Genomic DNA, 26,068 nt, shown 5'->3' on the forward strand with positions numbered 1-26,068 from the left:
TCCACTATGGCCCTGACCATCTTAGGCATATCTGGCCCATATGAGGGAATTGTAGTAGACAGCTACACTGATGACCCCCCAGTGAATCACATCTCCCAGTAAATGCCCACACCCTGTGTGGTTCCTTGTGGCAGTGACTTCAGGCTTGGCCATATGATTTGCTTTGGGAAATGGGCCTTTATTGAGTTAATGTAGGAGAGGCTAGAAAAGAGCTTACATGTTGGGCTTCCTTTCTTAGAAACTGCTTTTGTTTGTGGAAGCTCATTCTGACCCCATGGAGAATGAGTGGTCCTCGGGTCCAATTAATTACACACTCATATTGACATTACTTGTGACTCTGAAAGTTGGTAAACTTTCTATGGGAAAGGTTTTGCTTTAAAATTTCTTGATTCTGATTTTACTTTATAAAATACCATCTGAAGTGTAGGCAGCTAGTGCTTATATGGAATAGGAAAAAAGCATCATAAAAAGTCTAGGGGTGGGGCAGAAAAGGGAGTTCAGAGAAAATGACAATTACTGTTTTTATAAAAGAAAGGAATTAACTTCTGAAACTCACTGAATGCAACCATCTTAAATACTATCAAATTAATATTAAATATTTTTTCTTGAGCTCTTTGAAAGCATATCATAATTGGGGTTTTATTGTAAAATGTACATAAAATAAAAACTAACAGTGAGTGCTGTCTCATAGAAAGCATAAAAGGGGAACAGGAAAAAAAAATAATTTTATCAGTGTGTTGTGCTCTAGAGGCTGTAGGAAGGCTCTGGCAGAGGTGGGAGTAACTGTAGGCCATGTCTTCATTCCCAACAGTTCAGGATTCAAATGTGAATTCAATTTTGAAACACTGTGCTAATATCTCCCTGCTGTACTTACTAAAGCAACTTGGGTTCCAGCAAAAGCAGTGTGATCATTCAAACTGGGGCTCTAGGTCTTCTTCAGTACATGGTACTTGCTGCTTCTTGCTGTTTTTTTTTTTTTTTTTCTGAATGAGGAAGACCCATCGTGGATATTTGTTTGGGTATTCCTCCTGAAATTTGGTCACTACTGAGAAGGTTTTGGTGGAGTTTTGAAAAAGATACTTACCAGCTCTAAGAACTATGAAATGGACATCTAATGACTTCATGAACAGACTCATGAGTACCACTTTAAATCTCAAGTTTCACTCTGGAAGTTTGGATTTTCAGTCCAATGAAGGTATTGGACTGACGCAGAGGAAACCCACAGGCCCCCCACCCAGGCACCAGCCAGCAGACCTCCCAAGTGGTTTCTACTCTGCTCACACCCATCACTCATAAACAGCACATTCAATCCCCAGCAGCAGCAGCAGCAGCAGCAGCAAAGAACTGGTAGCCCAGAACTTTCCCAATGGGACAAGAGTTTCTGGCAGCAGCCCAGACAGCACTGACAAGTGGAGATCACAAAGCTCAGGTTGTTGAGGGGGGATGTGTGCTTCCTCATCTGAAATAAGCCAACAGTTCTCAGGTGGTACACAGAGAGAAGCTGTCACAGGTTCCACAGGAAGCCAGAGCTGGGAGGGACTGTCCCGTCGGTGACAGCAGAGTTCTATTCTAGACCAGAAACCAGGAGTGAAGGTGGTCAGGGCAAGGCTTCTGCCAAGGCCTCATACATCCAGGCCTCTCACTCTCAAGGATGTGCACTGGGCCTTGTAACCTGGAGGGCCTTTGCTAAGTGGCCAGACCTGATCTGAGAGTAGGCCTTGAACCTGCACCCAGGGGAGACTGTGGTGGTTGTGAAGGCCCTGGGAAGGGTAATGCTGGTGGAGCAGCTTGGGGTTAGCGTGGTCTGATGATTGCTTGGTTCTTGGCCCCAGTGAGGCTGTGGGCCTGGACTGTGTCCCCCGTGGTGAGTCAGTGCCACCTGGGGGAGATTGCTATGGCCCAACATTGTCCCTCACTTTGGTGGGCCATAGCAGCAGAGCAGGGGAGGGGTTGAGAGGACCTTAGTGGAGCCCTGTGGATGGTGGCAGCTGTATCCTACAGGCACTACATCCTTTGGGCACACCCCTGCTGGAGATGATTGGACCCCATGGCAAGCTGGGGCGAGAATTACTTTGTAAGCTATAACTGGGGCAGGGGCTGGCTCAGTGGTGAGGTGCTCACCTGGCATGCACGAAGCCCTGAATTCCATCCCTAGTTCCTTCCCCTGTAAAAAGCTGGAATCACCCTGGGCAAACTAGAGGAAGACTATGGCTTGCATTTTCCTTCCCAAGGCAGGAGGTCGGATTCACGCCCAGGTCACTCCTTGTATATCCATGGCCTTGTTCTTGTCTTCTATCTCCACCTTCCGCAAACCTTCTTTTTCCCCAGGCTTCACCAGTGTTTTGGACTCCCTCGTCTCCTTCTATTCAATCATCAGCAGCTTTGGACAGTAAGTGACCATATCCTTCCTTCTCTGTTCCTCCGGGAGGGACCAGCCGAAGAACCCCTTTCCCCACCTGGGTGCTTTGCCCACATTGGACTCCTTTCTCATTCTCCCTGTCACAGTCTACTTGGCCTCCTGACTACCCCTGGTCAGTTGTGACTAAGTCTGCAGTGTGGTGGAGGTGGGGCTCATGCCTGCCCCTTAGGATGGCATCTGAGCTTCCTGCGCTGTGCTTAGTGCTGGAAAGTTCCCAGCACATGCAGGTTCTCCAAGCATGGTGATGCCTAAGTTAATTCCCCAAAGTGGAGGTAGGAGGACTGAGGCTCTGCCCTGATGAGTTGGCCTTGGGGCCAAGCCTAGACCCCTCAGGCTGTCCTTGAGAGTGGCAAGTGGAGGGAAGTGGTACCTAGCCAGCACCTGAGTGGGGCAGAAGACAAAACAGGGTGCCTCAAGAGCACTCAGGCTTTCTGGTGTGTTCTTGGTAATGGAAGCCAGGTGGTTTGAGCACAGCTCTCCCTCACATCCTCCCCCAGCCTAGGCACCCTGGGAAGATCAGTCTCTGCCTGCAGATGGAGGCCTCCCCTTCCCCTTCAGGGCTTCCAGGGATCAACATGTCTATCTGTTCACTTGCAAGACAGCCATGAATGTCCAGTTGGGGTGTGCACCCCAGCAGGGGGGCTGGTGACTGGAGTGCACACCCCCCATATTTCCCTGTGTCCCTGAAGGCATGGGAAGGAGGGAGGCAGCCCACAGTTGAAGGGGTGTCCTGCTTAGCAGGCCACAGAGTCTGCTGCTGTGCATGGCTCTCTCTGTCTCTGTGGTTGTGCTGGTGCAGGGTGTCAAAGCTTGTTCCCCACCCTCTTGGGGGAGGCTGCGTGGCCTTCTAGCCAGGACCCTGGCCCCTGAGTGATGCCCACTCCCCACCCCAGGTGTGCTGGTGCTTTTGTCACTGGACTACATGACCTTGCTTTTCTACCACATCCCCAAGGCTCTGCTGGCTGCTGTCATCACCATGGCTGTGGCCCCCCTATTTGATACCAAGATCTTCGGGACACTCTGGCATGTTAAGAATATATATATGGGCCAGATGGCGATGGCCACATCTGTCATCCTAGCCACTTGAAAGGCTCTGGCAAGTAGGAGAGCAGCTGGGCAAATTTAGCAGGATCCTCTCTCAAAGTAGAAAGGGCTGGGGTGTGGCTCAGTGGGAGAGCCCTTGCCTAGGCTGTGTGAGACCCTGGGTTGCAATTCCCAGTGCTGAAAAGAAAAAAATATGTGCTGATCCAAAAGCTGAGAACACTGTAGCACTGTGTTTGCAAAGCCTGAGGGCACCCTTAACCACTCATCCCCACAGATCTGTTCTGTTTTGCTTCCTGAAGAAGTGTAAGAACTTATGCAGATTATGAGGCTTTCTTCCCGTGGCCCCAGGGAGTCACCAAATGAAAGTGGTGGCTATTTTATTGTGTCCCAGGGCTTCCCTGCACATTTTATCTTTAGAGTAGCCTTGGAACGTGTTGACATTCTGTGTGCAATATAAGGCTCTCCTGAGGGAAACTGAGGCTTGTGAAACATTTCTGAGTCACATATGTTGGGGGGACTCTGGGACTGCAGTTTGCCCTCAGGACACTTCCTCAGAGAAGGAGACCTGCAAGTCTGGGGGTTTGTGGTCCCCACATACCCATCTCCTGGGTCCCTTGAATGTCCCCTTGACAGCCCTGCTGCTTCCCTCCCTCCAAGGTCACTTGAGGGAAGGCCCAGGAGGGTCCTGCCTGAACCTCAGGCACAAAGAGGTCTTCCTCTGTCTAACACCTGTGTACCAGCAGTGGCCTGTGGCTGCTGCCTCTGAGGCTCCAGAATGGAGGCCTCTGGCTGCTTTGTGTCCATGACCACCATTGTCCCACATGTGAGGATCAGAAGGCTGTCCTGCTGAATGTAGGGTGCATCAGGCTCAGGTGGTAGCACAGAGCCTGGGAGCAGAGGCGACTCTCAGCAGACTTCTCTCCCAGGGTTGGACCTGATACCATTCTGCATCATGTTGCTGCTGTGCTTCTGGGAGGTCCAGTACAGCGTCCTGGCTGGAACTCTGGTGTCCTCACTCATCCTCCTGCACTCTGTAGTCAGGCACAAGAGCCAGGTGCGGGTCAAGGATGGGCACTCAATGGTGGGACTCCTTGGCCAGGCTGTCCTGATGTCTGAGTTCATGGGGCACCTGTAGTTACATCCTCTTGTTGTACACCACAGCAGTCTCCACAGTGCCTGGCCTCCTGCCAGCACCCCTGCTGTTCCTTCAGCGCACTGGACTTGACTTGGGCTTCCAGCTTGGGACAGGCCAGGCTTGGCAGAGGCTGGGTCCAACCTGCCTCCAGGACTCAATCCCTTCCCTCTACCTTCCCAGGTGTCAGAGGGCCCCATTCTTGTTCTACATCTGGCCAGTGGCCTGCACTTCCCTGCCATCGAAGCCCTGGGGAGGCAATGTTGAACAGGCCTGGGAAGGTATGTGGCTGGGCTGAGGTCACTGTGAGCTCCCACTTCCCTCTGTTCCACGGCTCTCTATTCCCCCACCCTGGCTTTCAGGACCGGAGGCCAAGCCCCAGCCATCAGGGAGACGCTCACCTGCTTGCACATTAATGAGGCTGACACACAGAAGGTCCCCAGTGGGTAATGAGCCCCATACCACCCTGACTGTTCTTCAACATGGACCACAGTGTCCCAAGCATGGCTCTCTCTGCCCGTCAGGGACAAGTGAGTCCTGCCACCCTGACATCCTCACTGGGTGTGACAGAGTGGTCTGCCTCCCAGGATCCCCATGGTGCTGAGCTGTCCTGGAGTGCACACATCTGCAGCATCGACTACACCATGTGCTGGGGCTCGGCGACCTCCTGGAGGACTTTCACAGGAAGGGTGCTGCCCTGGTCTTCGTGGCCAATAGGTAGGCATAACCTGACCCCCTGCCTTTGACCAGGGCTCCCAACTTCCTGACCTTCATCTTCTACCTGTCCTCTAGGGGCCACTCCCCGTGCTGTCAGTACTGATCTGCAGCCAGGCTGTACTCAGTGCTGGGGACATCTGGCTCCAGAGCTGTGCTTGTGGCTGTCACGTTCTGGGTGGAGCATTCCTCCTGGTCTTTGGAGACTCTTCATGTTCAGATCCCTCCCCTGGCAGCAGCCCCCCTGGGCAGGGTACCCTCCTTCCACCTGCCTGTGTGGAGGTGAAATGGTCCTCTCCAGACATTCAGGCTTATCCAGTTAGGCCACCTACTGTGCATGGCGGGCAGGAGGACCTGTGCCCTGGACTGGAGCACATCTGTCTACAGGTGCCGGTGCTCCACGCTCTACTGGCTGCTGACCTAAAGGGGTTCCAGTACTTCTCCATCCTGGAGAAGGCAGGTGGGTATAGGGGACATTCTCCAGTGAGCTGGACAGTCCAGCATGTTCGTACCCTTAGGGATCAAGACAGAGCAGGACAGGATCTGGAGAGCAAGAAACTCTGTGAAAGGGGAAGGCCAGAGGGATTTGGGTGGAACTCTGGGCCCTCTTTCTCTGCAGATGTTTTAAATATTTGTGTGTGTTTGAGGTAACAATTAAATACAAATAAATAGCTTAAATGTCCCCCCTGTGCATCCACCAGTCAAGCTAACATTTCAAACATTCTGTAAAGTCTCCTCAGGCCCTTACCCCTAGAATCATGGTTCTAGCCAGCATGGTGGCACACACCTATAATCCCAGCAACTCAGGAGGCTGAGACAGGAGGATTGCAAGGTCAAGGCTAGCCTCAGCAACTTAGAGAGATTCTGTCTCAAAGGAAACTGAAAAAGGACTAGGGACATGGCTCAGGAGTAGAGCACTTGACTAGCAAGCTCAATGCCTGAGGTTCCAGACTGCATAAAAGAAAAAGAAACATTGGTTTTGTGTCTGACTTCCTGGGCTCCTGTGTCTTCTTTGAGATTCCTCTGGCTTGTTACTGGAAGCAGCTCAAATACAGAGGCCCAGGGGTAAGGGAACCTGGCACAGATTCAAGAAGCCAGCAGCACCCAGCAGGGAGATGGATCACACAGGAGGATGACCTGCTCAGAGACTCAGGCAGAGCCCTCCAGAGTCAGGGATGCTGACCCAGGTGGCCAACCCCTTCATGGCACTAGACACTATGGGTTATGTTTGCAGAGCACTCCTCCTGGTGGTCTTTGGAGACTGTTCATGTAGAGATCCCTCCCCTGGCAGCAGCCACACACCCCCACCCCCCCACCCCGGACAGGCTGCCTTCCTTTGTCCTACATGTGTGGAGGTGAAATGATCCTCTCCAGATACGGGCTTGTGCAGCCAGGCTGCCCACCCTGTGTGTCAAGCAGGAGGGCCTGTTTCCTGGACTGGAGAACGTCTGTCCCCAGGTGCCAATGCTCTGTGTTCTACTAACTGCTGACCTAAAGGGGTTCTAGTACTTCTCCATCCTGGAGGAGGCAGGTGGGTGCAGCATTTGACTTAGCTGTCCTGCTGATCCTCTTTCCTATCACACTTTGTAGCCCTTTGGGGTCAGCCTCTGACACAGAGTTGGGGAGTAGGCAATAGCCTTTGATTCCATTGCACAAACTGAACCACCCTTACTTCTGCTTTTTTAGAGCTTGAAAAATTTGTATCTTTGGCAGAGAAATAACTGCAGCAAGACCCAGGTACCCAGCCCTACAACAGCTGTAAAGACCCCGTCCCAGAACAAAAGAGATCCCTGCGAAGGGCTTGATCAGACCCTCAGTGGGTGTCTGGTGTTGAAGATTCTCCCAGAAGGTCCCTGTCACTGTGATTTGATACCAGATGCCACCTGATAGACATACTGGCCCAATGGAGCAGAGAAAGGGCTGCAAGGTGACCCCAGAAGAAAAAGGAGCCCATGCGAGCCCAGGTAGGACTCTAGTGTTCTTTGGAACAACTGGAAAAACCTTCTGCTTGTCCCCTGGGCATGGACATTTGGGGAGAGGGGCTTGGCAAGAGCCTATCAGATTGACAGACCAAGTGACAGAGAAAGGAACAGGGTTTCGCAGCTAGTTGGGCAAGGTGTGCTGTACCCAGCACCTGCCCAGATCTACACTGAGCTCCAGCAGGGAGGAGTCTCAGAGATGTCAGATTTTGATGTGGCATCCATGTGTGGCTGGGGAGGACACCAAGGTGAGCCAAATAACTTCAAGTCTGTTTCAAAAGAATTCTGTTTGTTTTTTTTAATTGAAGTAGTAGCTTTGGTGTTTTTGTAAAAATCATAAACACCTATTGTAAAAAAAATGCAGGAAACCACTCCCCTAGTCCCCCTCCACTCTGGTGACCACCCCAGAACTTCCTGCTCCCTGGAATACACATATCTGTCAGAGTGTGGACACACTCCTGGCTCTACGTGCTCCATTCATGGTGCTCTGTGACCTGCATTTTCATGTATCATTTGCTGTGAATTATTGTTATAATGAATAGTGTCAGAATAAATGGTTTTTAATATCTGTAACTGTATTATAATATCCTCAGTGAGCTCTCTGTTGAATAGGTACATGGATTATGGATTGAATTGTTTGCCCTAAAATTCATCATTTTGTTTTGTTTTTTTGGAGGGTGGGGGTTGGTTGTACCAGGGATTGAACCCAGGGGTGCTGAGCCACACCCTAGCCCTTTGTGTTGATTTTTTGAAATTTTGAGATAGAGTCTGGCTAAGTTTGGACCAGTCACCCCTGGGGAATTTTGAATGAAGTGAAATTTTATAGTATTGCCCTCCCCCTTTTCTGTGGTGCTGGGGATTGAACCAAGGCCTTGTGTGTGCCAGGCAAGTGCTCTACCACTGAGCTTATCTAACCTCCTTAGTAACTGGGATTACCAGGGCATACCATTGTGTATGGCTTAAAATTAACCCTTTTACGTAACTCTCTGGGGACCTTCAACTCATAATGTTGCCCAGCAGACCCCTCTGTTTAGTTCTGATTTTTTTTCATCAACCCAAAATAGAGACTTGTCGCTACTATACCTCAGATTCCAGGCTCCCCCAGGTAACCACAGTTCTAGCAAATGCACAGCCCAGGTGCTATGGCTGAGCTGCACCGTAGCCTTCACCCTCTTTCTACCCTCAGACAGCCATGAGGGTAAATCAGTGCTTTTCAATGTTTTTAACAAATGACCCAGAAGGGGAAATGCTTTCGAATATTGAGTAAACCAAATCCCAAATCAGATTTTGCCCTCCACAGCCCAGCTGGGCCAGGGCAGTGTGACAGGTGACCAAAAGCTTAGTGCAGACACCCAAAACTGGGCTGTGAGACAGGTTTCCTGAGAAGTGCAACAGAAGGTCCCAGGGTGCTTCTCCAGGGAATAGTGTTCCATCCCCATAGCACTTTCCCTCTCCAGGTTGCTCTGGTGGGCACCAGTTTCCCCAGGGAGGGGTTGTGTGCATTACCAGCAGATCAGCTTTTCTGGCTTCTTCCCACTGTGTGATCAGAACTCATGGAACTTGGTGAGCATGCAAGAAAGTAGCTTTCTACAGATAACTGACTTGCCCTGATTCCCAGAAAGTGTGAGAGAACGCCAGTGCCCATGGGATAATATGTACTATGGGATAATATGTACTCTGGACATTCTGGCCCAGTGCCTTGACATGACTAGGTTCCTTTGAACAGAGAGGAGGACTTAAGGGACATGGTGCTTAACTGTCCTGTTTTTCCAGGAATGACACATAGGTCAAAGAAAGCTGGCATTGCAAAGGAGGGAAGCCTTCCAGGGACTCTGCAGAGAGTGGCCCCCTCCTGTTGTTTTTCAAGGCTGCCACAGAACTAGAAGGTGAACCAAATCAAAATGCTACAGAAGTCACTGAGGCTGGCTTTGAACTTTCGATCCTCCTGCCTCAGCCTCCCCAGCTGCTGGGATTACAGGTATACACCACTGCACCTGACTTCTCTTTTGATAGATGGTCTCTATATTGCCTCAGAATTTTCTTAAATAAATTCTCCCATTGCTGTCACCTCTGGTTAATTTCCAGAATTCTTCTGAAATTTCAGTGTTCCCTTATGTGGCCCATAAGGACTCTAGATGTGAGCAGGCAAAGGATTTTAAGAGGGAGAGTAGAAGGAAAACCTTTAGGGTAGAGGAGGAATCAGGAGGAGGGAGCATGGGAAGGAGTGGGAAGATATGGAGATGAGGTTGGCCAAATTGTGTTTCCCTATATGTACAAATACACCACTATTGAAACTCACCATCCTGTATAATTAATGTACACCAACAAAAAAAGTTTAAAAACAAAATTTCCAGAATTCTTGAAAAGCTGATTGGAGCTTTTTGATTTTCTTTGATGTGTCAGCAGTCCATATTTAAGAAATGAATGAAAAACCATAAGACCCCTGTGAGGGAGGACAGTGACCCACTAGCTAGCCATGCAATTCAGTTAAGGCTGGCAACCAATACTAAAAGAATATAACTAGTCCCGGGCACAGGGACCACACCTGTAATCCCAACCACTCTGGGAAGCTGAGGTGGGAGGATCACAAGCTCAAGGACAGCCTGGGCAGCTTAGTGAATCCTTGTCTCAAAAAGGACTGGGATGCTCAGTGGTGGAGTGCTTGCCTAACATGTGAGATCCTTGTTCCATCCCCAGTACCTCAAACAAACCAATAAAAAACTGGAAATAACCCCTGTGTCCATCAGCAGGGGACCAGCACTTCATGTTAGGGATGAAAGGAAACAAAGAGGGCTGGGGCCTCCCTGGAAACTGAGGCAGTGTGAAAGGTTCTTGGGATCAAGTCAGAAATACTTAAGGCACAGTGCTCAGAGTTACAGGCATGCATTTATTAGAACGGACAGGAACAGGGAAAGGAGGACAGTCTCAAGGGATGTTAGAAATATCAATCACAGGAAAGCAGGGAGCTGAAACTCAAAACCTCAGTTCTGTGTTCTGACAAAAGAAAGTTTAAAGTCAGACACCAAAGTCATGCAAAAGAACTATAGTATAAATGAAAGTGAGATGAAAGTAAAGTTAAATCAAACAAAGGAGACAACACTGTCTCCAAATTAATTACTGTTGGATGTTTACCAGGAGAACTGGGCCCATGGGATCCAATTAAGGCTACATTTGGAAATACACCATCAGCCTTTCTATTTCTCATAGGGAGACTCTGGGTCCTTTCAGAGAGGAGAGGGATTATGCACCTATCTGGCCCCTTAGTTTTATTGGTGGTCCCAGTGAAACTGGTGTTTTGTGATGAGACTAGTCCCATGCCTGGCCAATTTTCTTCTGAGTTCTTATCTTGCAAATTAGAAAAATACAATTTAGGGACAAGCCAGGCATGGAGGTACACACCTATAATCCCAGCAATGTAGGAGGCAGAGATAGGATGATCACAAGTTCAAAGTCAGCCTCAGAAACTCAGGCCCTGAGCAACTTAGCAGGACCCTTTCACAAAATTTTAAAAATTAAAAGATAGGCTGGGATGTGGGGATGTGGCTTAGTGGTTAAGCACCACTGGGTTCAATCCCCTATACCAAAAAAAAAAAAGAAAAAAAAAGAAAGAAATAGGTCTTGATGGTGCCAATTAATATTTCTAGTAGTTAGTCTGCTGTGTAGTCTCTGCCTCTGAAGGAGGGACCCATTGCCTGACCATAATCTACTCTTATTCACCAGGAAGCTTCCAGAGTCCTGTCCAAGTCCACCTCCTCTTGACTTTTGATTGACAGCTTGGGGGCTGTATGACTGCCTCCAAGAGGAAGGTGTGGTGCTCAGGGTAAGAGGTTTTAAGGAAACTGAGTCCCCCTGTTTTTGTCTCAATTCCCCTTCCCCTTAATTGATTCATTACCCTTTGAATAGCCCCCATCATGTTTTGTGAGTGTCGTGGCTATCAGGATGATTGGGGGTTGTGGCATAGTCTGGGTATATGGGTGGGGGTGGGGGGCGTCCTGGAGACTTTGTTACAGGAGCCAATGAAGATGTGGTCCTGAAGGCAGCTTTTCTTAATTAAGGCTGCGGGATGTTCTAACATACTCAGACCCCACCTCCCAGGGCTCATCTGTCAGAGAGGTCTCTCTGTGGCTTTCAGTCAACCTCCCTGTCTTCTCCCTGCATGCCATTCATGGCTGAGCACCCACCTGATCCTGGCACTACAATGGCACAGGAGTCTCAAATACATTTTGCTGAAATAAACCACACAGGAAACAGACAGTGTCCTGTGGTTCTGGTAGGTACAGTTGTAAACCAGGTGAAGTCATCCATAGCCACAGGAGACTGGCTTGCTGGGGCAGGCTGCAGGCTGGAGCCTGCCAGGGCCTCAGAAGTCATCCTGGAGCCATGCAACTGTCCTGTATCTTGACTGGCTGGTTATCGTGTGTGGGGTGTGTTTCTCAAAATGCACTGAACCTGCAGTTAAAACAGGCAGTTAATTAACTATAAACTATAGATCAATGAAGTTGATTTAATAAAGGAAAAAATAAATAAAAAAAGCCAAGCACAGTGTTGCATGCCCACAATCCCAGAGCCTTCAGAGGCTTCGGCAGAAGGATCACAAGTTCAAGGCCAGCTTCAACAACTTAGCAAGCCTTGACTTAAAGTAAAAGGTAATTAAAAAGGCCTGGAGATGCAGTTCAATAGTAGGGGCCCTGTGTTCCAAACGGGAAAAAAAAAAAAAAGAAGAATAAGAAAGAACTACCTACACAAGCCAGATAAAATACATGGTGCATGGACCATAAAGTATGACCTCTTAAGGTCATACCAGGTTTATGCCTGGTGATTTCTGAGCCCCTTCCCCACCACCCCCATTCCCCCCTTTCCTAACACTGAATCCTTTCCTAACTGAAATCCTTCAGTTACATTCTTCTTCTCAATGTCCCCTCCTATGCAGCTTAGGGGCTGTTTTTGTTTTCTTTTGTTTTTGGTTCCAGAGATTGAACCCAGGGATGCTTAAACACTGAGCCACATATCCAGGCCTCTTTATTTTTTATTTTAAGACAGGGCCTCACTAAGTTGCTGAACTTGCCAGCCTCCTGCCTTAGCCACCCATATCACTGGAATTATAGGCAACTGCCCCTGTGCCCAATGGGACTGCTTTTTTCATTAGGCTTTGACACTCATCAGTGGCCTTTTGAATTTTCAAACTCTTAGCCAAATGTTTTTGCTTGCATCAGTAACCAGCAAGTAAGTGCAGCGAAGGCCCCGCTGAATCTCCCAACCACTGGAGGACAGAGTTTTCACATCAGGTTCTTTCCTCCAAGAAGATTTATTGCTCTGGTGCTGGTGCTGGAAAGGAGAGAGGTGAAGGGAAGTAGTCAAGTCCAACCGATCACACTAAGGAGCAACGAAGCCAAAAAGAGCAAGACGGTGAAGCCACTGGGGCCCTGGATGATTTCAGTGTTGTGGTCATGGGCCCTTGTGATGCTGTAAGAGGTCACCACCAGCTGCCACCCTCCAGTTGGTGGATCTGAACCTGTGGTAGACAATGCATTCTGGGCTGATGCAGGACTTTTTTAGCCTGCACTGTTCTAACCCAGGCAAAGATTGACACTCAGACATTTGTTATTCCAAGAGGTTAAAGGAGCAGGATCTTCATGCAAGAGTTTTCAGGCCCAGAAAAGAGCTGGCCCCACCTGCCAAACTTGACTCCAGACAATTTTTACCCAAAGATCTGAAGACAGTTGGGAAGTAGATATCACGGAAACCAAGAGCTACAGGCCTGTCTTGTTCTGCAGTATTTGTTTAAGCAGTTCAGGAGGAGATGTGGGTCTTCTATCCATCCATCTTGGCACACATGCCCTGCATTGAAATATCTTGGTATAGGAGGCAGAAGGTCCAGGGACCCAAGCCAGAGCAGCCATGGAGCAGTGAGCCTCAGACCTGGACAGCCCTGCCTCCTACAAGACCCTTGTTCTTAGCTGCCTGGCTCTTAGCAACTCGCACCTCCAGCACCTGCTCACATCTCCAACGCACACACACACACACACACACACACACACACAGACATGTGCATGCATGTGTGGACACACAGTAGAGTCCCTCTGCCTATCCTCCACTGGCAGGAAAGCATCCTTCCATGCTCTGCAACTGCCTGTGGCTAAACAATCTGGAGGTGACACCAGGACCTTTAAGACACTCAGGAGAGGAGCAAAGTAACATCTCAAGCATGTTTGGGATCAGATACAATCATTCTACGAGCACTGGAGAGGGCAAGGAGAAGACCAAGGTTTCCCATGATATGTCCCCAGGGCAGGCAGTGGAATGGGTTGGACTGAAGACTGCAGTCTGACTTGTTAGGAAGTATTTGACACAGTTCCATTTTGGAACAAATTTTCCATCTTAGAACAAGTCACCCCAGGACACTCTGATTCAGCCTGACCTAAACCCAGGCAGTACACCATCATCACACAGGGAAGGGAATCCTTATCCTGGGACTGGAATCCTGAGAAACACCTTGTTCAACAAGGAGCAGTGGCCACCTCAAAGAATGAATGTGACACCATAGGATCTTTCCCTGACAACCCCTAGCAATGGCCTAACTATAGAAATTCCTCCACTCCCTTGCTGCCCTATAACTTCCCTAGGCTGTAAGCAGAACATGGGTTCCAGCCTCTGCTGGTGAATCCCCACCCCCACCTCCAACCTCTGCCACAGATTTGTCCTGAATAAACCTGTGTCACTGTTGAGCCACCTCTCCTCTCTCTATATTACTCTCTTTTGGTTCTTTCCTTAGAGGTCTAAGCCAAGAAGGACCTCTTCTAGCACATTGAGAGCTGCAGAGACATGGACCGTGGCTGCCACGAGGAAAAACCTAAACCTCTCTGCCTCACTTACTCCTGGTTGACCTAAAAATCTGCCTTTGGAGATCCTGAGGCTGGGCGATACCTCATCAGTCACCCATCAGCACTGCTGCAGTTGACTCCTGTGACACATGGCTCATAAGAGCAGTTGCTTAGGCTTTCCTTCAGAGACCCAAAGGCCACTTTTGCAGTAAACACTGGCCCTTGTGCTTGCAGGTGTCTTAGGAGTGATGGGAACAGGATGAACAGGCACATCTGCCTTCATATTGTGTCTGTCCCCTTTGCTGCCTTAGTCTTCGGGTCAGATTTTGCTCAGCACTGCATACAGACACGTTGATGGTTGAGAAATGTTTTGTTCAGGACTATAATACAGTGCCAACTTGACCTAGACTTGCCTGACTTCTCTCCACCCCCTTCAAAGCTAAACACGCCTACCAGCCATCACAACCAGAAACACCAGAAAAGAGGAAAAAGAAATGTTACTCCTGTTCCTGGAAGATCTGCACCTGTTCCCAGAAAGGACACGATCATGTCCTTTATTTGACTCTTGAATCTTGTCCTGCATCTGTAACCCCTAGAGCTGAGAAGCTAAGAAGCAAAGCTCTCTCTTTTCCATTCTTGGCCACTGAAAAAAGCCTTACTTTCCCCCACAAAGCATATCTCTTGGACATTTGTTTTTTTGTGGGATGAGCATCCAGGCCTGGGTTGGGGAACAAGACCAGTGGCTTGGCAGGGGTGGCCACAATGGATGGGTTCCCCTCTGTTCAGGCTTCTCCTCAAGTAGATCTTCCAAGGCCCTTTGTGAATATTTTGTCTTTCTGAGAGGAGCAGATACTTGGGCACGCCACAGCACCCAGGTTGCCATCTTTTTTTTTTTTCTTTTTCTTTTTTTGCAGAGAGAGTACTGGGGATTGAACCCAGGGGTGTTTTACCACTGAACCACATCCCAGCCATATATATATATATATATGTATATATATACTTCTTTTTTTTTTTGGAGACACGGTTTCACTAAGTAGCCTCGGGCTTTGCTAAATTGCTGAGGCTGTCCTGGAACTTGCAATCCTCCTGCTCAGCCTCCCAAGTTGCTGGTATAACAGGAATGGGCCACTGCACCTGCTTTGGATCACCACCTTTTTAGGGCAAGGCTGTAGGTGAAGCCACCTGAAGCCATTGACCATGTCCTCCAGCTCCCATCCTCCTCCTGCTGTACACTCACCTCTGGTCCAGGTTCAGCCCTGCAAAAGAAACTGTTCCTTCCGTGATCCATGTAGGTCTGCCTTCTCCATCTTGTTTTCTAATTCTATTAGGCCATACATTACAGTTCACCTCACGTACATGTATACATCATGTACATGTTTTCTCACTAAATTGGGAATTCAGAGTTACATTATAGGTAGGATGGTGATCCCCATTTTTCTTTCTAAGGTTAGACTTAAATTAGTTGATTGATACTAGGGGTTAAACCTAGAAACGCTTTACCTGAGCCATATCCACAGCACTTTTTATTTTTTGTTTTGAGACAGGATCTCACTAGGCCTGGCCTGGAACTTTTGACTTTCTGCTTCAGCCTCCTCTGTTGCTGGGATAACAGGAATGGGCCACTGCCTGTGTCACATGTCTGTACTCTCACTGGTGTTCTGAAGTTAGATGGAGGGAGGAGTCCTAGTTTCCTTTAGGCCCTGGACCTCTGGCTGCTACCTCCGCTGTGGTCTTGGTCACTGTCCAAGGTGCTGGGTGCCCCGGGCTGGGGACCCACACGCTTCTGGGTCCTCCCAAAGGTTCTCTTGGTCCCCTGTGGAGGGAAGCTGCTTTGGTGAACCTGCGCCCTATGGAAATCAGGGTCCCCTCCATGACCTGTACTGGTGCACAGCGGCAGGAGAGGCTTCCTGGGAAGGAGCAGTGATATGGAAGGGTGCCGGTCCCTGGGGGAGCTTTGCACTGGGAAGAGGGAGGAGAGGCGGTGCGCCTCAGGTGGAGTGACCAGCGGACAAAAGAGTGCTGGCAGGGCAGCACATCTCCCTGTGCTGCAGGTGCACTAGATCCTGCTGGGCAGGATGTAGAGATACCCCAGTGCGGGTTTTAAGGGCTCCAGGTATCCCTGTGGCGTGAATTCCCTCCCTGGGTACCGGCTCCCACTGGGTAGGGTTCAGGGATGGATATGAGTTTTCTGGGCACGAGGGACCTCCAGAGACCTCCAAAGACCCTGATGCAGGGTGCAGGTGCGGGTTCGCAAGGCATAGGTCTCCATGGTTAGGTTGGGGCGGCGCCCAGCTGGCTCTTCCTGCTGGTTCCAAGTTTTCGGTTTCTCCTTGGGATACTGTCCCGCACCACACCCCCCTGGGCGGCGGGCTGCAGGCCTTTCTTGGGTCCCGGGCGATGTCCCTGAAGGGCAGGCCTTTCACCCCTGACCTGCCCCAGCGGGGAGCGTGCAGCAGCCTCTCCAGCAGTGCTGCAGGAATGAAAAGGCTTCTGAGAGAGCACTTAGAGCAGCAGGCAGCCAGAAGGCCAATCTGGGGCCTGTGGCCCCACCCCAGCGGTCTTCTGCTTCTCCTGTAACAACTATAGTAACTTTTAGGAGAAAGGTGCAGTGTCCACCCCCCACCCCATCCCACCCCCACACACCCCAGCCAATTTCCAGGGCAGGTTGGCCACTTTGAGCAGTGCAGACCAGACCACAGGTTAGCCGTTCTTGTCCCTGCCTGCTTTTCCTTGATGGTGGCTAGGGGCGGGGCCAAGCCTTGAGTTTTGCCCCTGGCCAGTGACTGGCAAAAGGACTGGTGGGAAAGAAAGGAAGCTGAGCAGGGAGTGTTGAGAATCTAGGGCGCTCACTCTGCCTTTTGGCTCTTGGTGCAGACTTAAAACAAGAGAGTGCTTTGGAGAGGTGTCCCAAGCCCTACTCTGGAAGTTCTCTTCTGTAGGCTAGTGGAGCACTCCATTGGACAACCTCAGACAGTGACCAGCCAAGACACACTGCTCCAAAATGTGACCTGACAGATACATACCTCCCCCCCTCCCCAATACACTTCGGCATATCTGTGACTGGTTATTCTTAGAAACCTGGATACCAGGAGTAGCTCTGACAGCTGTCCTTCTGTAAAAGAAATTGCCCCCAGTGAAGGAAATCTGCATTAGTAAAGAGGGCTGCTCCCAGACAGCTTCAATTACCTGGGAAACTGCATAATGACACCATTTCCATTCATCTCATGGTTCTACCCTGGCCCTCTTTTTTTTAAAATTGCATATTGTAACCTTTTCTCTATTTATTATTATTATTATTATTATTATTATTATTATTATTATTATTATTATTATTATTATTTGGTGCTGGGGATTGAACCCAGGGCCTTGTGCATGTGAGGCAAGCACTCTACCAACTGAGCTATATCCCCAGCCATCTGGCCCTCTTTTAACCATGTCCACCCCCAGTAGTCCCCAAGCTCTGTCCTTTCCTGTAGCTCTGGTGTTGTGTAAGGCCAACTGACCCTTCTTTAACTCATATTTTGTGTGTAGGTATGTAATCAAATATGCATAATTATCCTCCTGTTAATCTGTCTGATGTTGATTTAATTCATAGCTCACTCAGCTAAAGAACCTAGAAGGGTGGAGGGAAGCCGTGTTTTGCTCTTCTACAGTGGAAAGGAGCCTAGGGGAGCAGAGAGGGAATCATTGAAGGTGTTTGAGTGAGGAACTTCCAGACCTTGGTGGTATTTGATTCAGGGGACTGTGTGGAGGGGTGGGGGCATGATGGGAACTGGGGCTGGGCTGTAGCAGGTGAACTTTGGGAGAGGGGCAGGGGCTGCAGCAGAAGTCTGCATGCAGCTGGTAGGTACCTCCAGCTGGTGAGGTGCCACAGCTGCAGCCACTGCTTCTGCAGCTTTTTAATGCAGGACCAGCAGAAGTGGGTGGTGGATAGGTGGCTGTGCCTTGGGATTCATGGGTTAGGCCAGAGTTAAGGCCTGCCATCTTGACCTTGGCTTGGAGTGACCTTGACCCTTTCCCTAGTTGAATGCCACCTGGTTAAGGATAAGAGTGGGCCTCCATAGATGGCAGTGTCCCCCAGTTATTGGGAATCCTGACCTCAGCCTGTTAGCCCTGGGCCCCAGCCTATTAGCAGGAGGCACTGCTCAGCCAGAGGTGACCATGGCCACTAGCACCTCTCTAATGCTGTAAGCTGTCCCTGTAAGACTCACCTAACTCTCATCTGTGCTTAGGGCTACCTGTGGGGCAGCTGTCTTCTCCCCTCTCTCAGGGTGAGATACTAAGGCCCCCAGGCAGGAAGTGGTACCTGGCTCCAGGCTTGCTTTCCAAGCAGCTCTGCAGGCTGCCTGGGGGTCATCTATGTTAGGCCAAGGTTCTTCCCTGGCTGCAGGTCTACCTGAGTCTCCTGCCCACCTCCCCCAAGTTCTCAGTGGTTGTATGGGAAGGTGGCCTGGCCTGTGATTTGAGCTGCAGTCTTAGCCTCCCTGGGTGGTTGCAGAGACAGAGGGGGGCTTCTGGATGGAGCGGGATCCAGGGTAGAGTGGAACTTGGGATGGAGCAGTGGCCTTGAGCAGCCACAGGAGACACACTGCTGCTAGATTTCCATTGGCCAATGAACTTCCTGGCTACAGCAATCTCATTTTCTCAGAAAACGAAACTGAAATGGGACTGTGGTCACATGACAGGAGGCACAGTTGTAGCTGTTGCCTTGGGAACTCTTGCTTCTCCTTTCAGACCTGCATGGGAAGGGACACTGGGCTAGAGGATCCCCCAGCCAGAGACACGTCTCCTACAAGGCGGCACCTAAGTTCTGCAGCCAGTGTGGAAAGAGGCTGCCTCCTGCAGCCCAAGGACCAGGCAAGTCCCAAGGGGCACTGGAGTCAAGTGGGGAATGGGGGCATCTGTGCCTTCCAGGCAGATGCCAGCAGGGCCAGCTTGCAGCCTCAGGGAGGCCTGACCCTCCCCCCACAGAACTCTTCCCAGGGGGCACTTTCCTCAAGCAGTTTTGTGAGGTTCTTTGCTGGAGTCACCTGTCCTGCTTCAAGTTTCCAGTCTCTTTTCTTTGAGAGAACTGAGTTTAGTCCCCCTTGGGATGAGAAGCCTCTGGCTGAGCTGAAAGGCTCTGGACACTCCAGAGGATATCTAGGGAGGTGTCTGAGGCTGCTGGAGGGGCAGGGCTCTGTAGGTTTGCAATGCCCTGGGAGGCGTCCCTGCAGCCTGCCCAGGCTGTCAGTGGAGGGACAGGAGGGGACCAGCTGTCAGATGGGCCTTCCCTGCTGATGGCCGGAATAGAGCAAGTGCCTCCCCTGCCCCTGTCCTGCTGCCCTAAAGCCCATGGGGCACAGAGCTCCCAGAGGTCAGCACTGCTTTCCCTCAGCCCCAAGAATGCCCTGAGCATCTGGGACTTGTGGATCCTTGGGATGAGGCAGTAGCCATGAGCAGCCATAGGGCCTGTAGATTGTTTGTAAAGATGGAGTTGTAGAATGGTGGAGCCACCTGCCAGGGCTCCCCACCCCTGGGTACCAGGAGAACATCTGCCAGTTGGCGCCTTGGGAGAGGAGGGTTTGCAGTCTCAGGGGTTTAAAAAAGCCAAGCTGCTAAGCTGTGATGTGCCTAGCATTGTGCTAAACACGACATTATCATAAATCCCTGTCCTTCAGATGCTGAGAGTGAAGCACAGAGAGGTTAAGTAACTTGCCCACAGCCTCACAGCTAGCAAAAAGACAGGATTTTGAACCCTCTGGAACCCAAGTGCAGGTTTAACTGTGGTTGAGGTCTTGCTGGTCTTGTTTGAGGGAGAAAAGGGGTACTGGTCTGAGTGATGAGCAGTGCCAGACTGTTTTCACAGGCTTGCTGTGGGGCCAGCATTAAAATTAATTGTGGGACAAGACAGGGTGGTCCCTGACAGAGGCCATGTAGGGCAGATGGGGCAAACACAGCACCCTGAGGGAAGTGGTGACCCAGGGTTCATCCTGCTGCAGGGCCTCCTGAAAGGCCACTGCCCTCTGCCCCTGTTTTCATTATTGGTGAGGAGTTGGGATGGGCCCAGAACCACTTGCCAGCAGAATCTGAATAAAGGGGAATCTGCCTGAGAACAAGGATGTGTGGCCTTTTTACCAAAAACTGCTGATTCTTCTCATCCTGGGGGCAGGAATCAGAGGAGAAGCAGCAAAGGGCAAATCTCTAGCCTTGGCCCTGAGCCTGAAGATGGGATGTTTACACTTCAAAGGGGAGTAGTTGGATTCCTAGGGATAGTTATTTACAATCCAAAAGGCAAAAGGTAGGGGTGTGTTAATCAGGTTTCTTGGAGATGGCTGACTGGAAAGGGTCAGAAACTCTCCCTTTCTAGGCACTACTTCTCATCGCAGTGTTTTTATAGTTTATTTTATATCCAGGCCTGGGTTTGTCATCCATTACACTACCAGGGGCTGCCTTCAGGGGATGCCCATCCCTGCAGGTAGGGAGAGAGGGCAGAGTGGCCTGGCACTTCACCTAAATCAGAGCCTGGCAGGGGTGCCAGCCCTGGCTTCCTCTATTCTGTTTACTGGAATAGAAACTGAAACAGGAACTGGGGGCTTGGCTCCTCAACAGCGGAAGGCCACTCCTTTCAGCCACTTGGAGGTTCTTCAGGTGGTTCCATTTGCTGCAGGACCAGGGTAGGAATCCCAGGAATTCGGGAGCCAGCCAGGCCATGGGATGCTCTGCCAGGAACCCAGTCCTGGAGGTCACCAAGCTGTCAGTCAGTAAATGTGAAACCCAGTCACACCAGGTGGAAGAAATTCTATCTGCAGTGCACACTCCTCTTCTAGGACCCTCCCTCCCTCCCTCCCTCTCTCCTGTACCTCTCTGATTTTTTTCTTAAGTTATTCATATTTTAATATTGGAAATATTCATCCCTTGCTATTTTTTGAATAAGGGAATGTATTTACAAATATTTTAACTTGCTTTGATAGAGTTTTAACTGCTGAGCTAAGACAAAAGGACTGTGTTACCTTTTTATCTTAGTCACAGCTTTAAGACCTATTTAATGATATCCTGGAAGGGTATGCCTTACTTGCCTTACTTGTAGGTCATTTATTTTATTTTAAGTAATTAATTTATTTGTGGTACTGGGGATTGAACCCATTCTACCATTAAGCACGTCCTCATCCCTTATTATTTCTTATTTTGAGATATGGCCTTGCTAATTTGCTGATGCTGGCCTTGAACTTGGCCATCCTCCTGCCTCAGCCTCCTGAGAAGCTATGAGTACATACTTGTATATCTAAAAGGAAAGGGACTGGTATTGTTTTCTCATTTCCCAATGACTTAAATGAGCTCTCTGGACTCCTGGTTGGTAGGATTCTTGAGAAGATCTTGTTAGAATCCTACTTGACTGTGAGCCTGAAGCTCCATCAAGCTGTCTGCAAGATCACCAAATGCCTGAGGTTTTATGAGATTCCTGCCTTTTCTGCTGAGGTCATTTGCAGAGTCATCAGACTTAGACCTCCAGTGGTGAGTGGGATTTATGGACGAAATGTCATGCCCAGGAGAGGTCCTGGATTCTATGTAGCCTGATTTAGAAGGGAATGTGGGGGTTCTGGGATGGCTGGATGAGACAGAGTGGTATAGTCAGTTGTCAGGTATTCATTTGGCATCTCCTACATGCTGGGTTCCATTGTATGCAAACTTCACACTTCGCCCCTGGCCTCGCCAAGAAGATGACCCCTCCATTTTCCTAGATTCTATTATTCACAGAAAACTAGAGCCCATTTACCTCCCCAAAACACATGTCTGTGCCTTGTCTTCCCCGCCAGACTCTTCCCTTCATGTAGCAACACACCATGGCAGCAGAGCCCATGTCCTGCTGCCCTGCTCAGGCCCCTGTGCCCCTCAGCGTGCAGTCATCCTCGCCCTCATACCCAGAGGGAACCTCACTCTGATTCCTGCCACTGGAGCTCGGCTGCCCCTGGCCTTCACACTCTGTTCTCTCACCCGTGTCTCAGGGCAGCGTCCCTGCAGCTGCATCAGGAGCTTTGCATTGCTGAGCAGCTTTTCCATTGTGGGTCCTGAACTTCTGCTGTGGGTAGTCGAGAGTGGTGTCTCAGGGCAATTCTTTTTTTAACGTTTTTGCACATCAAAACTGTAATGTTACAGATGGAGATGGTCAAGTCTACATTTTCACCTTATTCTTTCAGCCCTTTCTTCTTTAATATACCACAGACACACTCTAAGAATTATTTTTTCCCCCCCAGGACCAGGGTTGAAATCCAGGGATGTTTAATCACTGAGCCATATCCCCAGCCATTTTTTTTTTTTTTTTTTTTGTATTTCATTTAAAGACAGTGTCTTGCTAAGTTTCTTAGGGCCTTGCTAAGTTTCAGAGGCTGGCTTTGAATTTGGAATCCTCCTACCTCATCCTTGTGGGATTATAGGTGCTAAGAATGAATTTCACTGATAAGGTGTCTGCTTTCTCCCAAGTGGTACTATTTCATCTATCCCAGATTGGTGCCAGTTCCCAATAGATGGTGCTTGAGAAGTTTGTCAGTTATTTAGGGTTTACTTTTTTGCAGAAAGAAGTGTCATCATTGTTTTTTGGGGTCCCAGATCTGTGGTCACAAATACTCTACCTGTTCTGCAAAAACAAAATTTTGCTGTGCTAAAATTGACCAAAGCAAAAACATGCCTGGGCATGTGGTAGCCTCTTGTCAGGTGGTCAGCAGCTGGGTGACTGCCATGAGGGTCAAAGCACAGTTCAGGGCTCTGCTGTTTGTCTTCAGGGTTGTTCCTGCAATTCATTTATTGACTACCTCTGTTCAATCCTGGATGACACCAGGATGTGTAAAGAAATAATAATAAAGAGGAGACACAGAGACAAGGTGCAGAGGCAGAGAAGGTGGCAAAGTGGACTTTTCCCCAGCAGACACATTTATTCATACCAATAAGTCACATTAGGTCATTAGTACCATAACTACATTATTGTTTAGCATATCAGTAAGGTTGCTTATTCTGCAGTTACATTTTACAGTTGTAATATGCAATGTCAGGAGCTATGTGCAGCTCTCAAGAAAGTCCATTGTCTGATGTTACTGTAAGATGGGAAGATCCAGGAGCACCAGAGCTTGGTGAAACATTGTAGTTATCAAGCAAATTCCTTTATTCCCAGGAGTTATGTGCCTAAGATTAAGGTTGAAGCTGATAAGACTGTAGCGTGGAGGGCATTACCATAGCAACCGGGCATCCTGTGCCTTTGCACAGAAACTTTCCTAGGCAACAAGCATGTCATAGCCATGAAGTCATCAGGGACCCCAATCCCAAACACAGAACCTCCACAAGGATGGGTCAGTATATAGCTGGGGCTGCTTTTGGATTTAGAATGTCTGAGGCTTAGCACTAGGGAAATGCCCTGCTGGGGTGTCCAGATTGTTCTGGAAGGTATTCAAGGACATCATACAAGGGTACCCTGTTTCATTTTCCTTTGAGAAACCTCAGTGCTGTCCTGCCCTGCTCTCACCTGTGCCCTGTGCTCTGGTCACCTGCCTGGAGCCCGAGTCCCTTCTCCTGTTGTTGGTATGCCTCCCGGGCTCTTTGAGTTTCTCCACCTTGGCACTTACTATGGCTGAGGACCATGCTCTTCCTGCTGTCTGAATGGGTCATCTCTTCCACTCTAGTTGGTTCCTTACAGCAGGAATGGCGTCTGCCATCCACCTTGTCACTTTGCCAAGATGGAGGCCCCAGGGTGGTTCTGTGAGCCTCGATGGGGGAAGGAGTCAACAGACCCAGGTTTTATGGAGCTCTGTAAGAGCACACACTGTGCAGCCTTCAGGGCCTCTGGAGTTGCATGTGCTCCAAGGCAGGTACCTCTGGAGTGCAAAGAGAGAGAGGACTTGGGAGTGTTGGATCACCTGAAAGGGGGTAGTTCTATTGGTGTGGTGGTAGAGGTGAGGAGGAGACAGACAGTAGCTGTCCCTGCAGAGTGCCCTGGGGAGAGAACTGGGCTGGCATCCCTAGAGTGGGAGCTGGGAGTTTGCATGACCTACTGGTTCAGGGTTCTCTGGAAGCTCTTTGCTCATGGGTGCATTCTTCTCACTCAATCTGGAGAAAGCACAGGGCTCTTGTGTGTACCCCCGCTACTGGAAGCTCTTGGTGAGGCAGAGTCAGCTTGGAGACCTGTAACACCCATACCTTCTCCCCTCCTCTCCCATGTTGCCCCTTTCATGGGAGCCCAGGGTACTGGGGAAATGACAGTGCTTGTGTCAGTGGGCTTCCAACAAGCATGGAGCTAGGAGGTGGCTCAGGTGTGTGGAGCAGCAGAGTAGAGCTGGTAAAACTTCTCTCATGTGCCCACAGGAAGTGGCAGAGGACCCGGGAGCCGTAGCCCAGAAGGGCTTCCTGACAGTTTTCCTCCAGGGTGTCCTGGCCACCACAAGATCCTGGCTGTGCACAGTGTTAGCAAAGAGAATGTTCCAGAAGGGTTCCACTATCCTTTTCACCTACCCCGAGGAGATCCAGGTGAGCTTTGCCTGAGGTTGCAGAGCCTCTTCAGGCAACAGAGTGGGGAGTCACACAGTTGTGTCCTGTCACCAGTCACCAGACCAACAATGCCTTGGCCTGGAGGCCTGGGCTTATCCTGAACCTTGCCTCAGGCCCTGGCCCCTACTCTGAGGAAGGAACATTCCTCCTTTACCTGGCAGAGGGTCAGTGGCTCTATGGTACAGTGTGATGGGGTGCGGTCACGCTGAGGCAGAGTTGCCAGGAGGACCTTCAGGCTCTGCTTCAGGTCTGAGGCTGCAAGCCAGCTGTGTGGTACTGGAAACAGAAGGTCAATATGACAGGAAGCACCTTTAGCTGGCAGCTGAGTGAAGCCATTTGATAGACTGGACTCCTCCTCCAAAACCTAGGACATGGGGAGGATTCCACAATAGTCACCCCAGTGCTGGAGAAGACAGCTGAGAGCCAGCGGGATCCTGGAGCCTGAGTCCCTAGAGGGCTGCAGGGGAGGAGGTAGAGTGGGAGGTCCTGCCCACCCCAGGCCTGCTGTCCAGCCTGGCTGCCTTTTCCTTGTCTTTGAAGTGGAAGGTTGTCCCCCTTGAGCCACAGTCTTCCAGGGAGACTCTGGAACCTGCTTGTGTTTTCACACAGAGTTGGTGGCAAGACTCATTGTGATGTTAGGCAGGGGTACCCCAACTGTATGGACAAGGGTGGCTGCAGGCTAGAGGGTTGTTCTTTTTAATGAAGGAAAAAAATCCTCTCCAAACAGACTGAAATCCCAGGAAAACACAATTGGATTATTAAATATTATTCCAGGATTCTAAGTGGTATAATCCCCAGGTGTTAAGCATGAGTGACGGGTAGCTGTGAAGTCACTGTCAAGAAATATTTTTTTTGGTACCAGGGATTGAACTCAGTGTCACTCAACCCCTGAGCCATATCCCCAGCCCTATTTTGTATTTTATTTAGAGACAGGGTCTCACTGAGTGCTTAGCATCTAGCCATTGCTGAGGCTGGCTTTGAACTCATGATCCTTCTGTCTCAGCCTCCTCAGCTACTGAGATTACAGGCATGTGTCACTGTGCCCAGCCAGAAAGAATGATTCTAAGTGCAGTAGTAATGATAAAAAAATGAAATTAATTAAACATCTACTCTGAGGTGATTGCTGCTGTTATTCCTGTTTTACAAGTAAATTTACCAAGGTCTGGGGAGATGGATGTGCTGTTGGTATTGTTGGAAGTCAGGAAAATGGAGATAGGGAGTAAGAGGGACAAGAGCTCTGTGGTATGGAAGGAGCTAGAGATAGCAGTAGGAACTCATGATTTTAGATAGTTGCCAGCTCTGTCCATCAAAAGTCCTATGGCAAAGGCACCCTGGGACCATGAGCACCTACAGAAATAATGACGCCTTAGGACCCGAGCACACCCACATCCCATCATGCCTTTTCTTCCTTCCTTCCTTCCTTCCTTCCTTCCTTCCTTCCTTCCTA

The 26,068-nt window shown here is 49.7% G+C and overlaps 2 pseudogenes across 1 annotated transcript in view; both read left to right on the forward strand.

The window, feature by feature from the left end:
- Window positions 1–3,506, forward strand: part of LOC143382662 (C2 domain-containing protein 2-like) — a 30,281-nt pseudogene extending 26,775 nt beyond the window's left edge.
- A 909-nt stretch (window positions 3,507–4,415) lies between these two features.
- Window positions 4,416–26,068, forward strand: part of LOC143382663 (E3 ubiquitin-protein ligase RNF213-like) — an 86,874-nt pseudogene continuing 65,221 nt past the window's right edge. Inside the window, exons 1-2 of the transcript XR_013154547.1 lie at window positions 4,416–4,544; window positions 24,439–24,600. The product of XR_013154547.1 is annotated as an E3 ubiquitin-protein ligase RNF213-like (transcript). The remainder of the gene's footprint in view (window positions 4,545–24,438; window positions 24,601–26,068) is intronic.

Source organism: Callospermophilus lateralis, chromosome 17 (genome assembly GCF_048772815.1).
Source record: "Callospermophilus lateralis isolate mCalLat2 chromosome 17, mCalLat2.hap1, whole genome shotgun sequence".
Lineage (NCBI taxonomy): Eukaryota > Metazoa > Chordata > Mammalia > Rodentia > Sciuridae > Callospermophilus > Callospermophilus lateralis.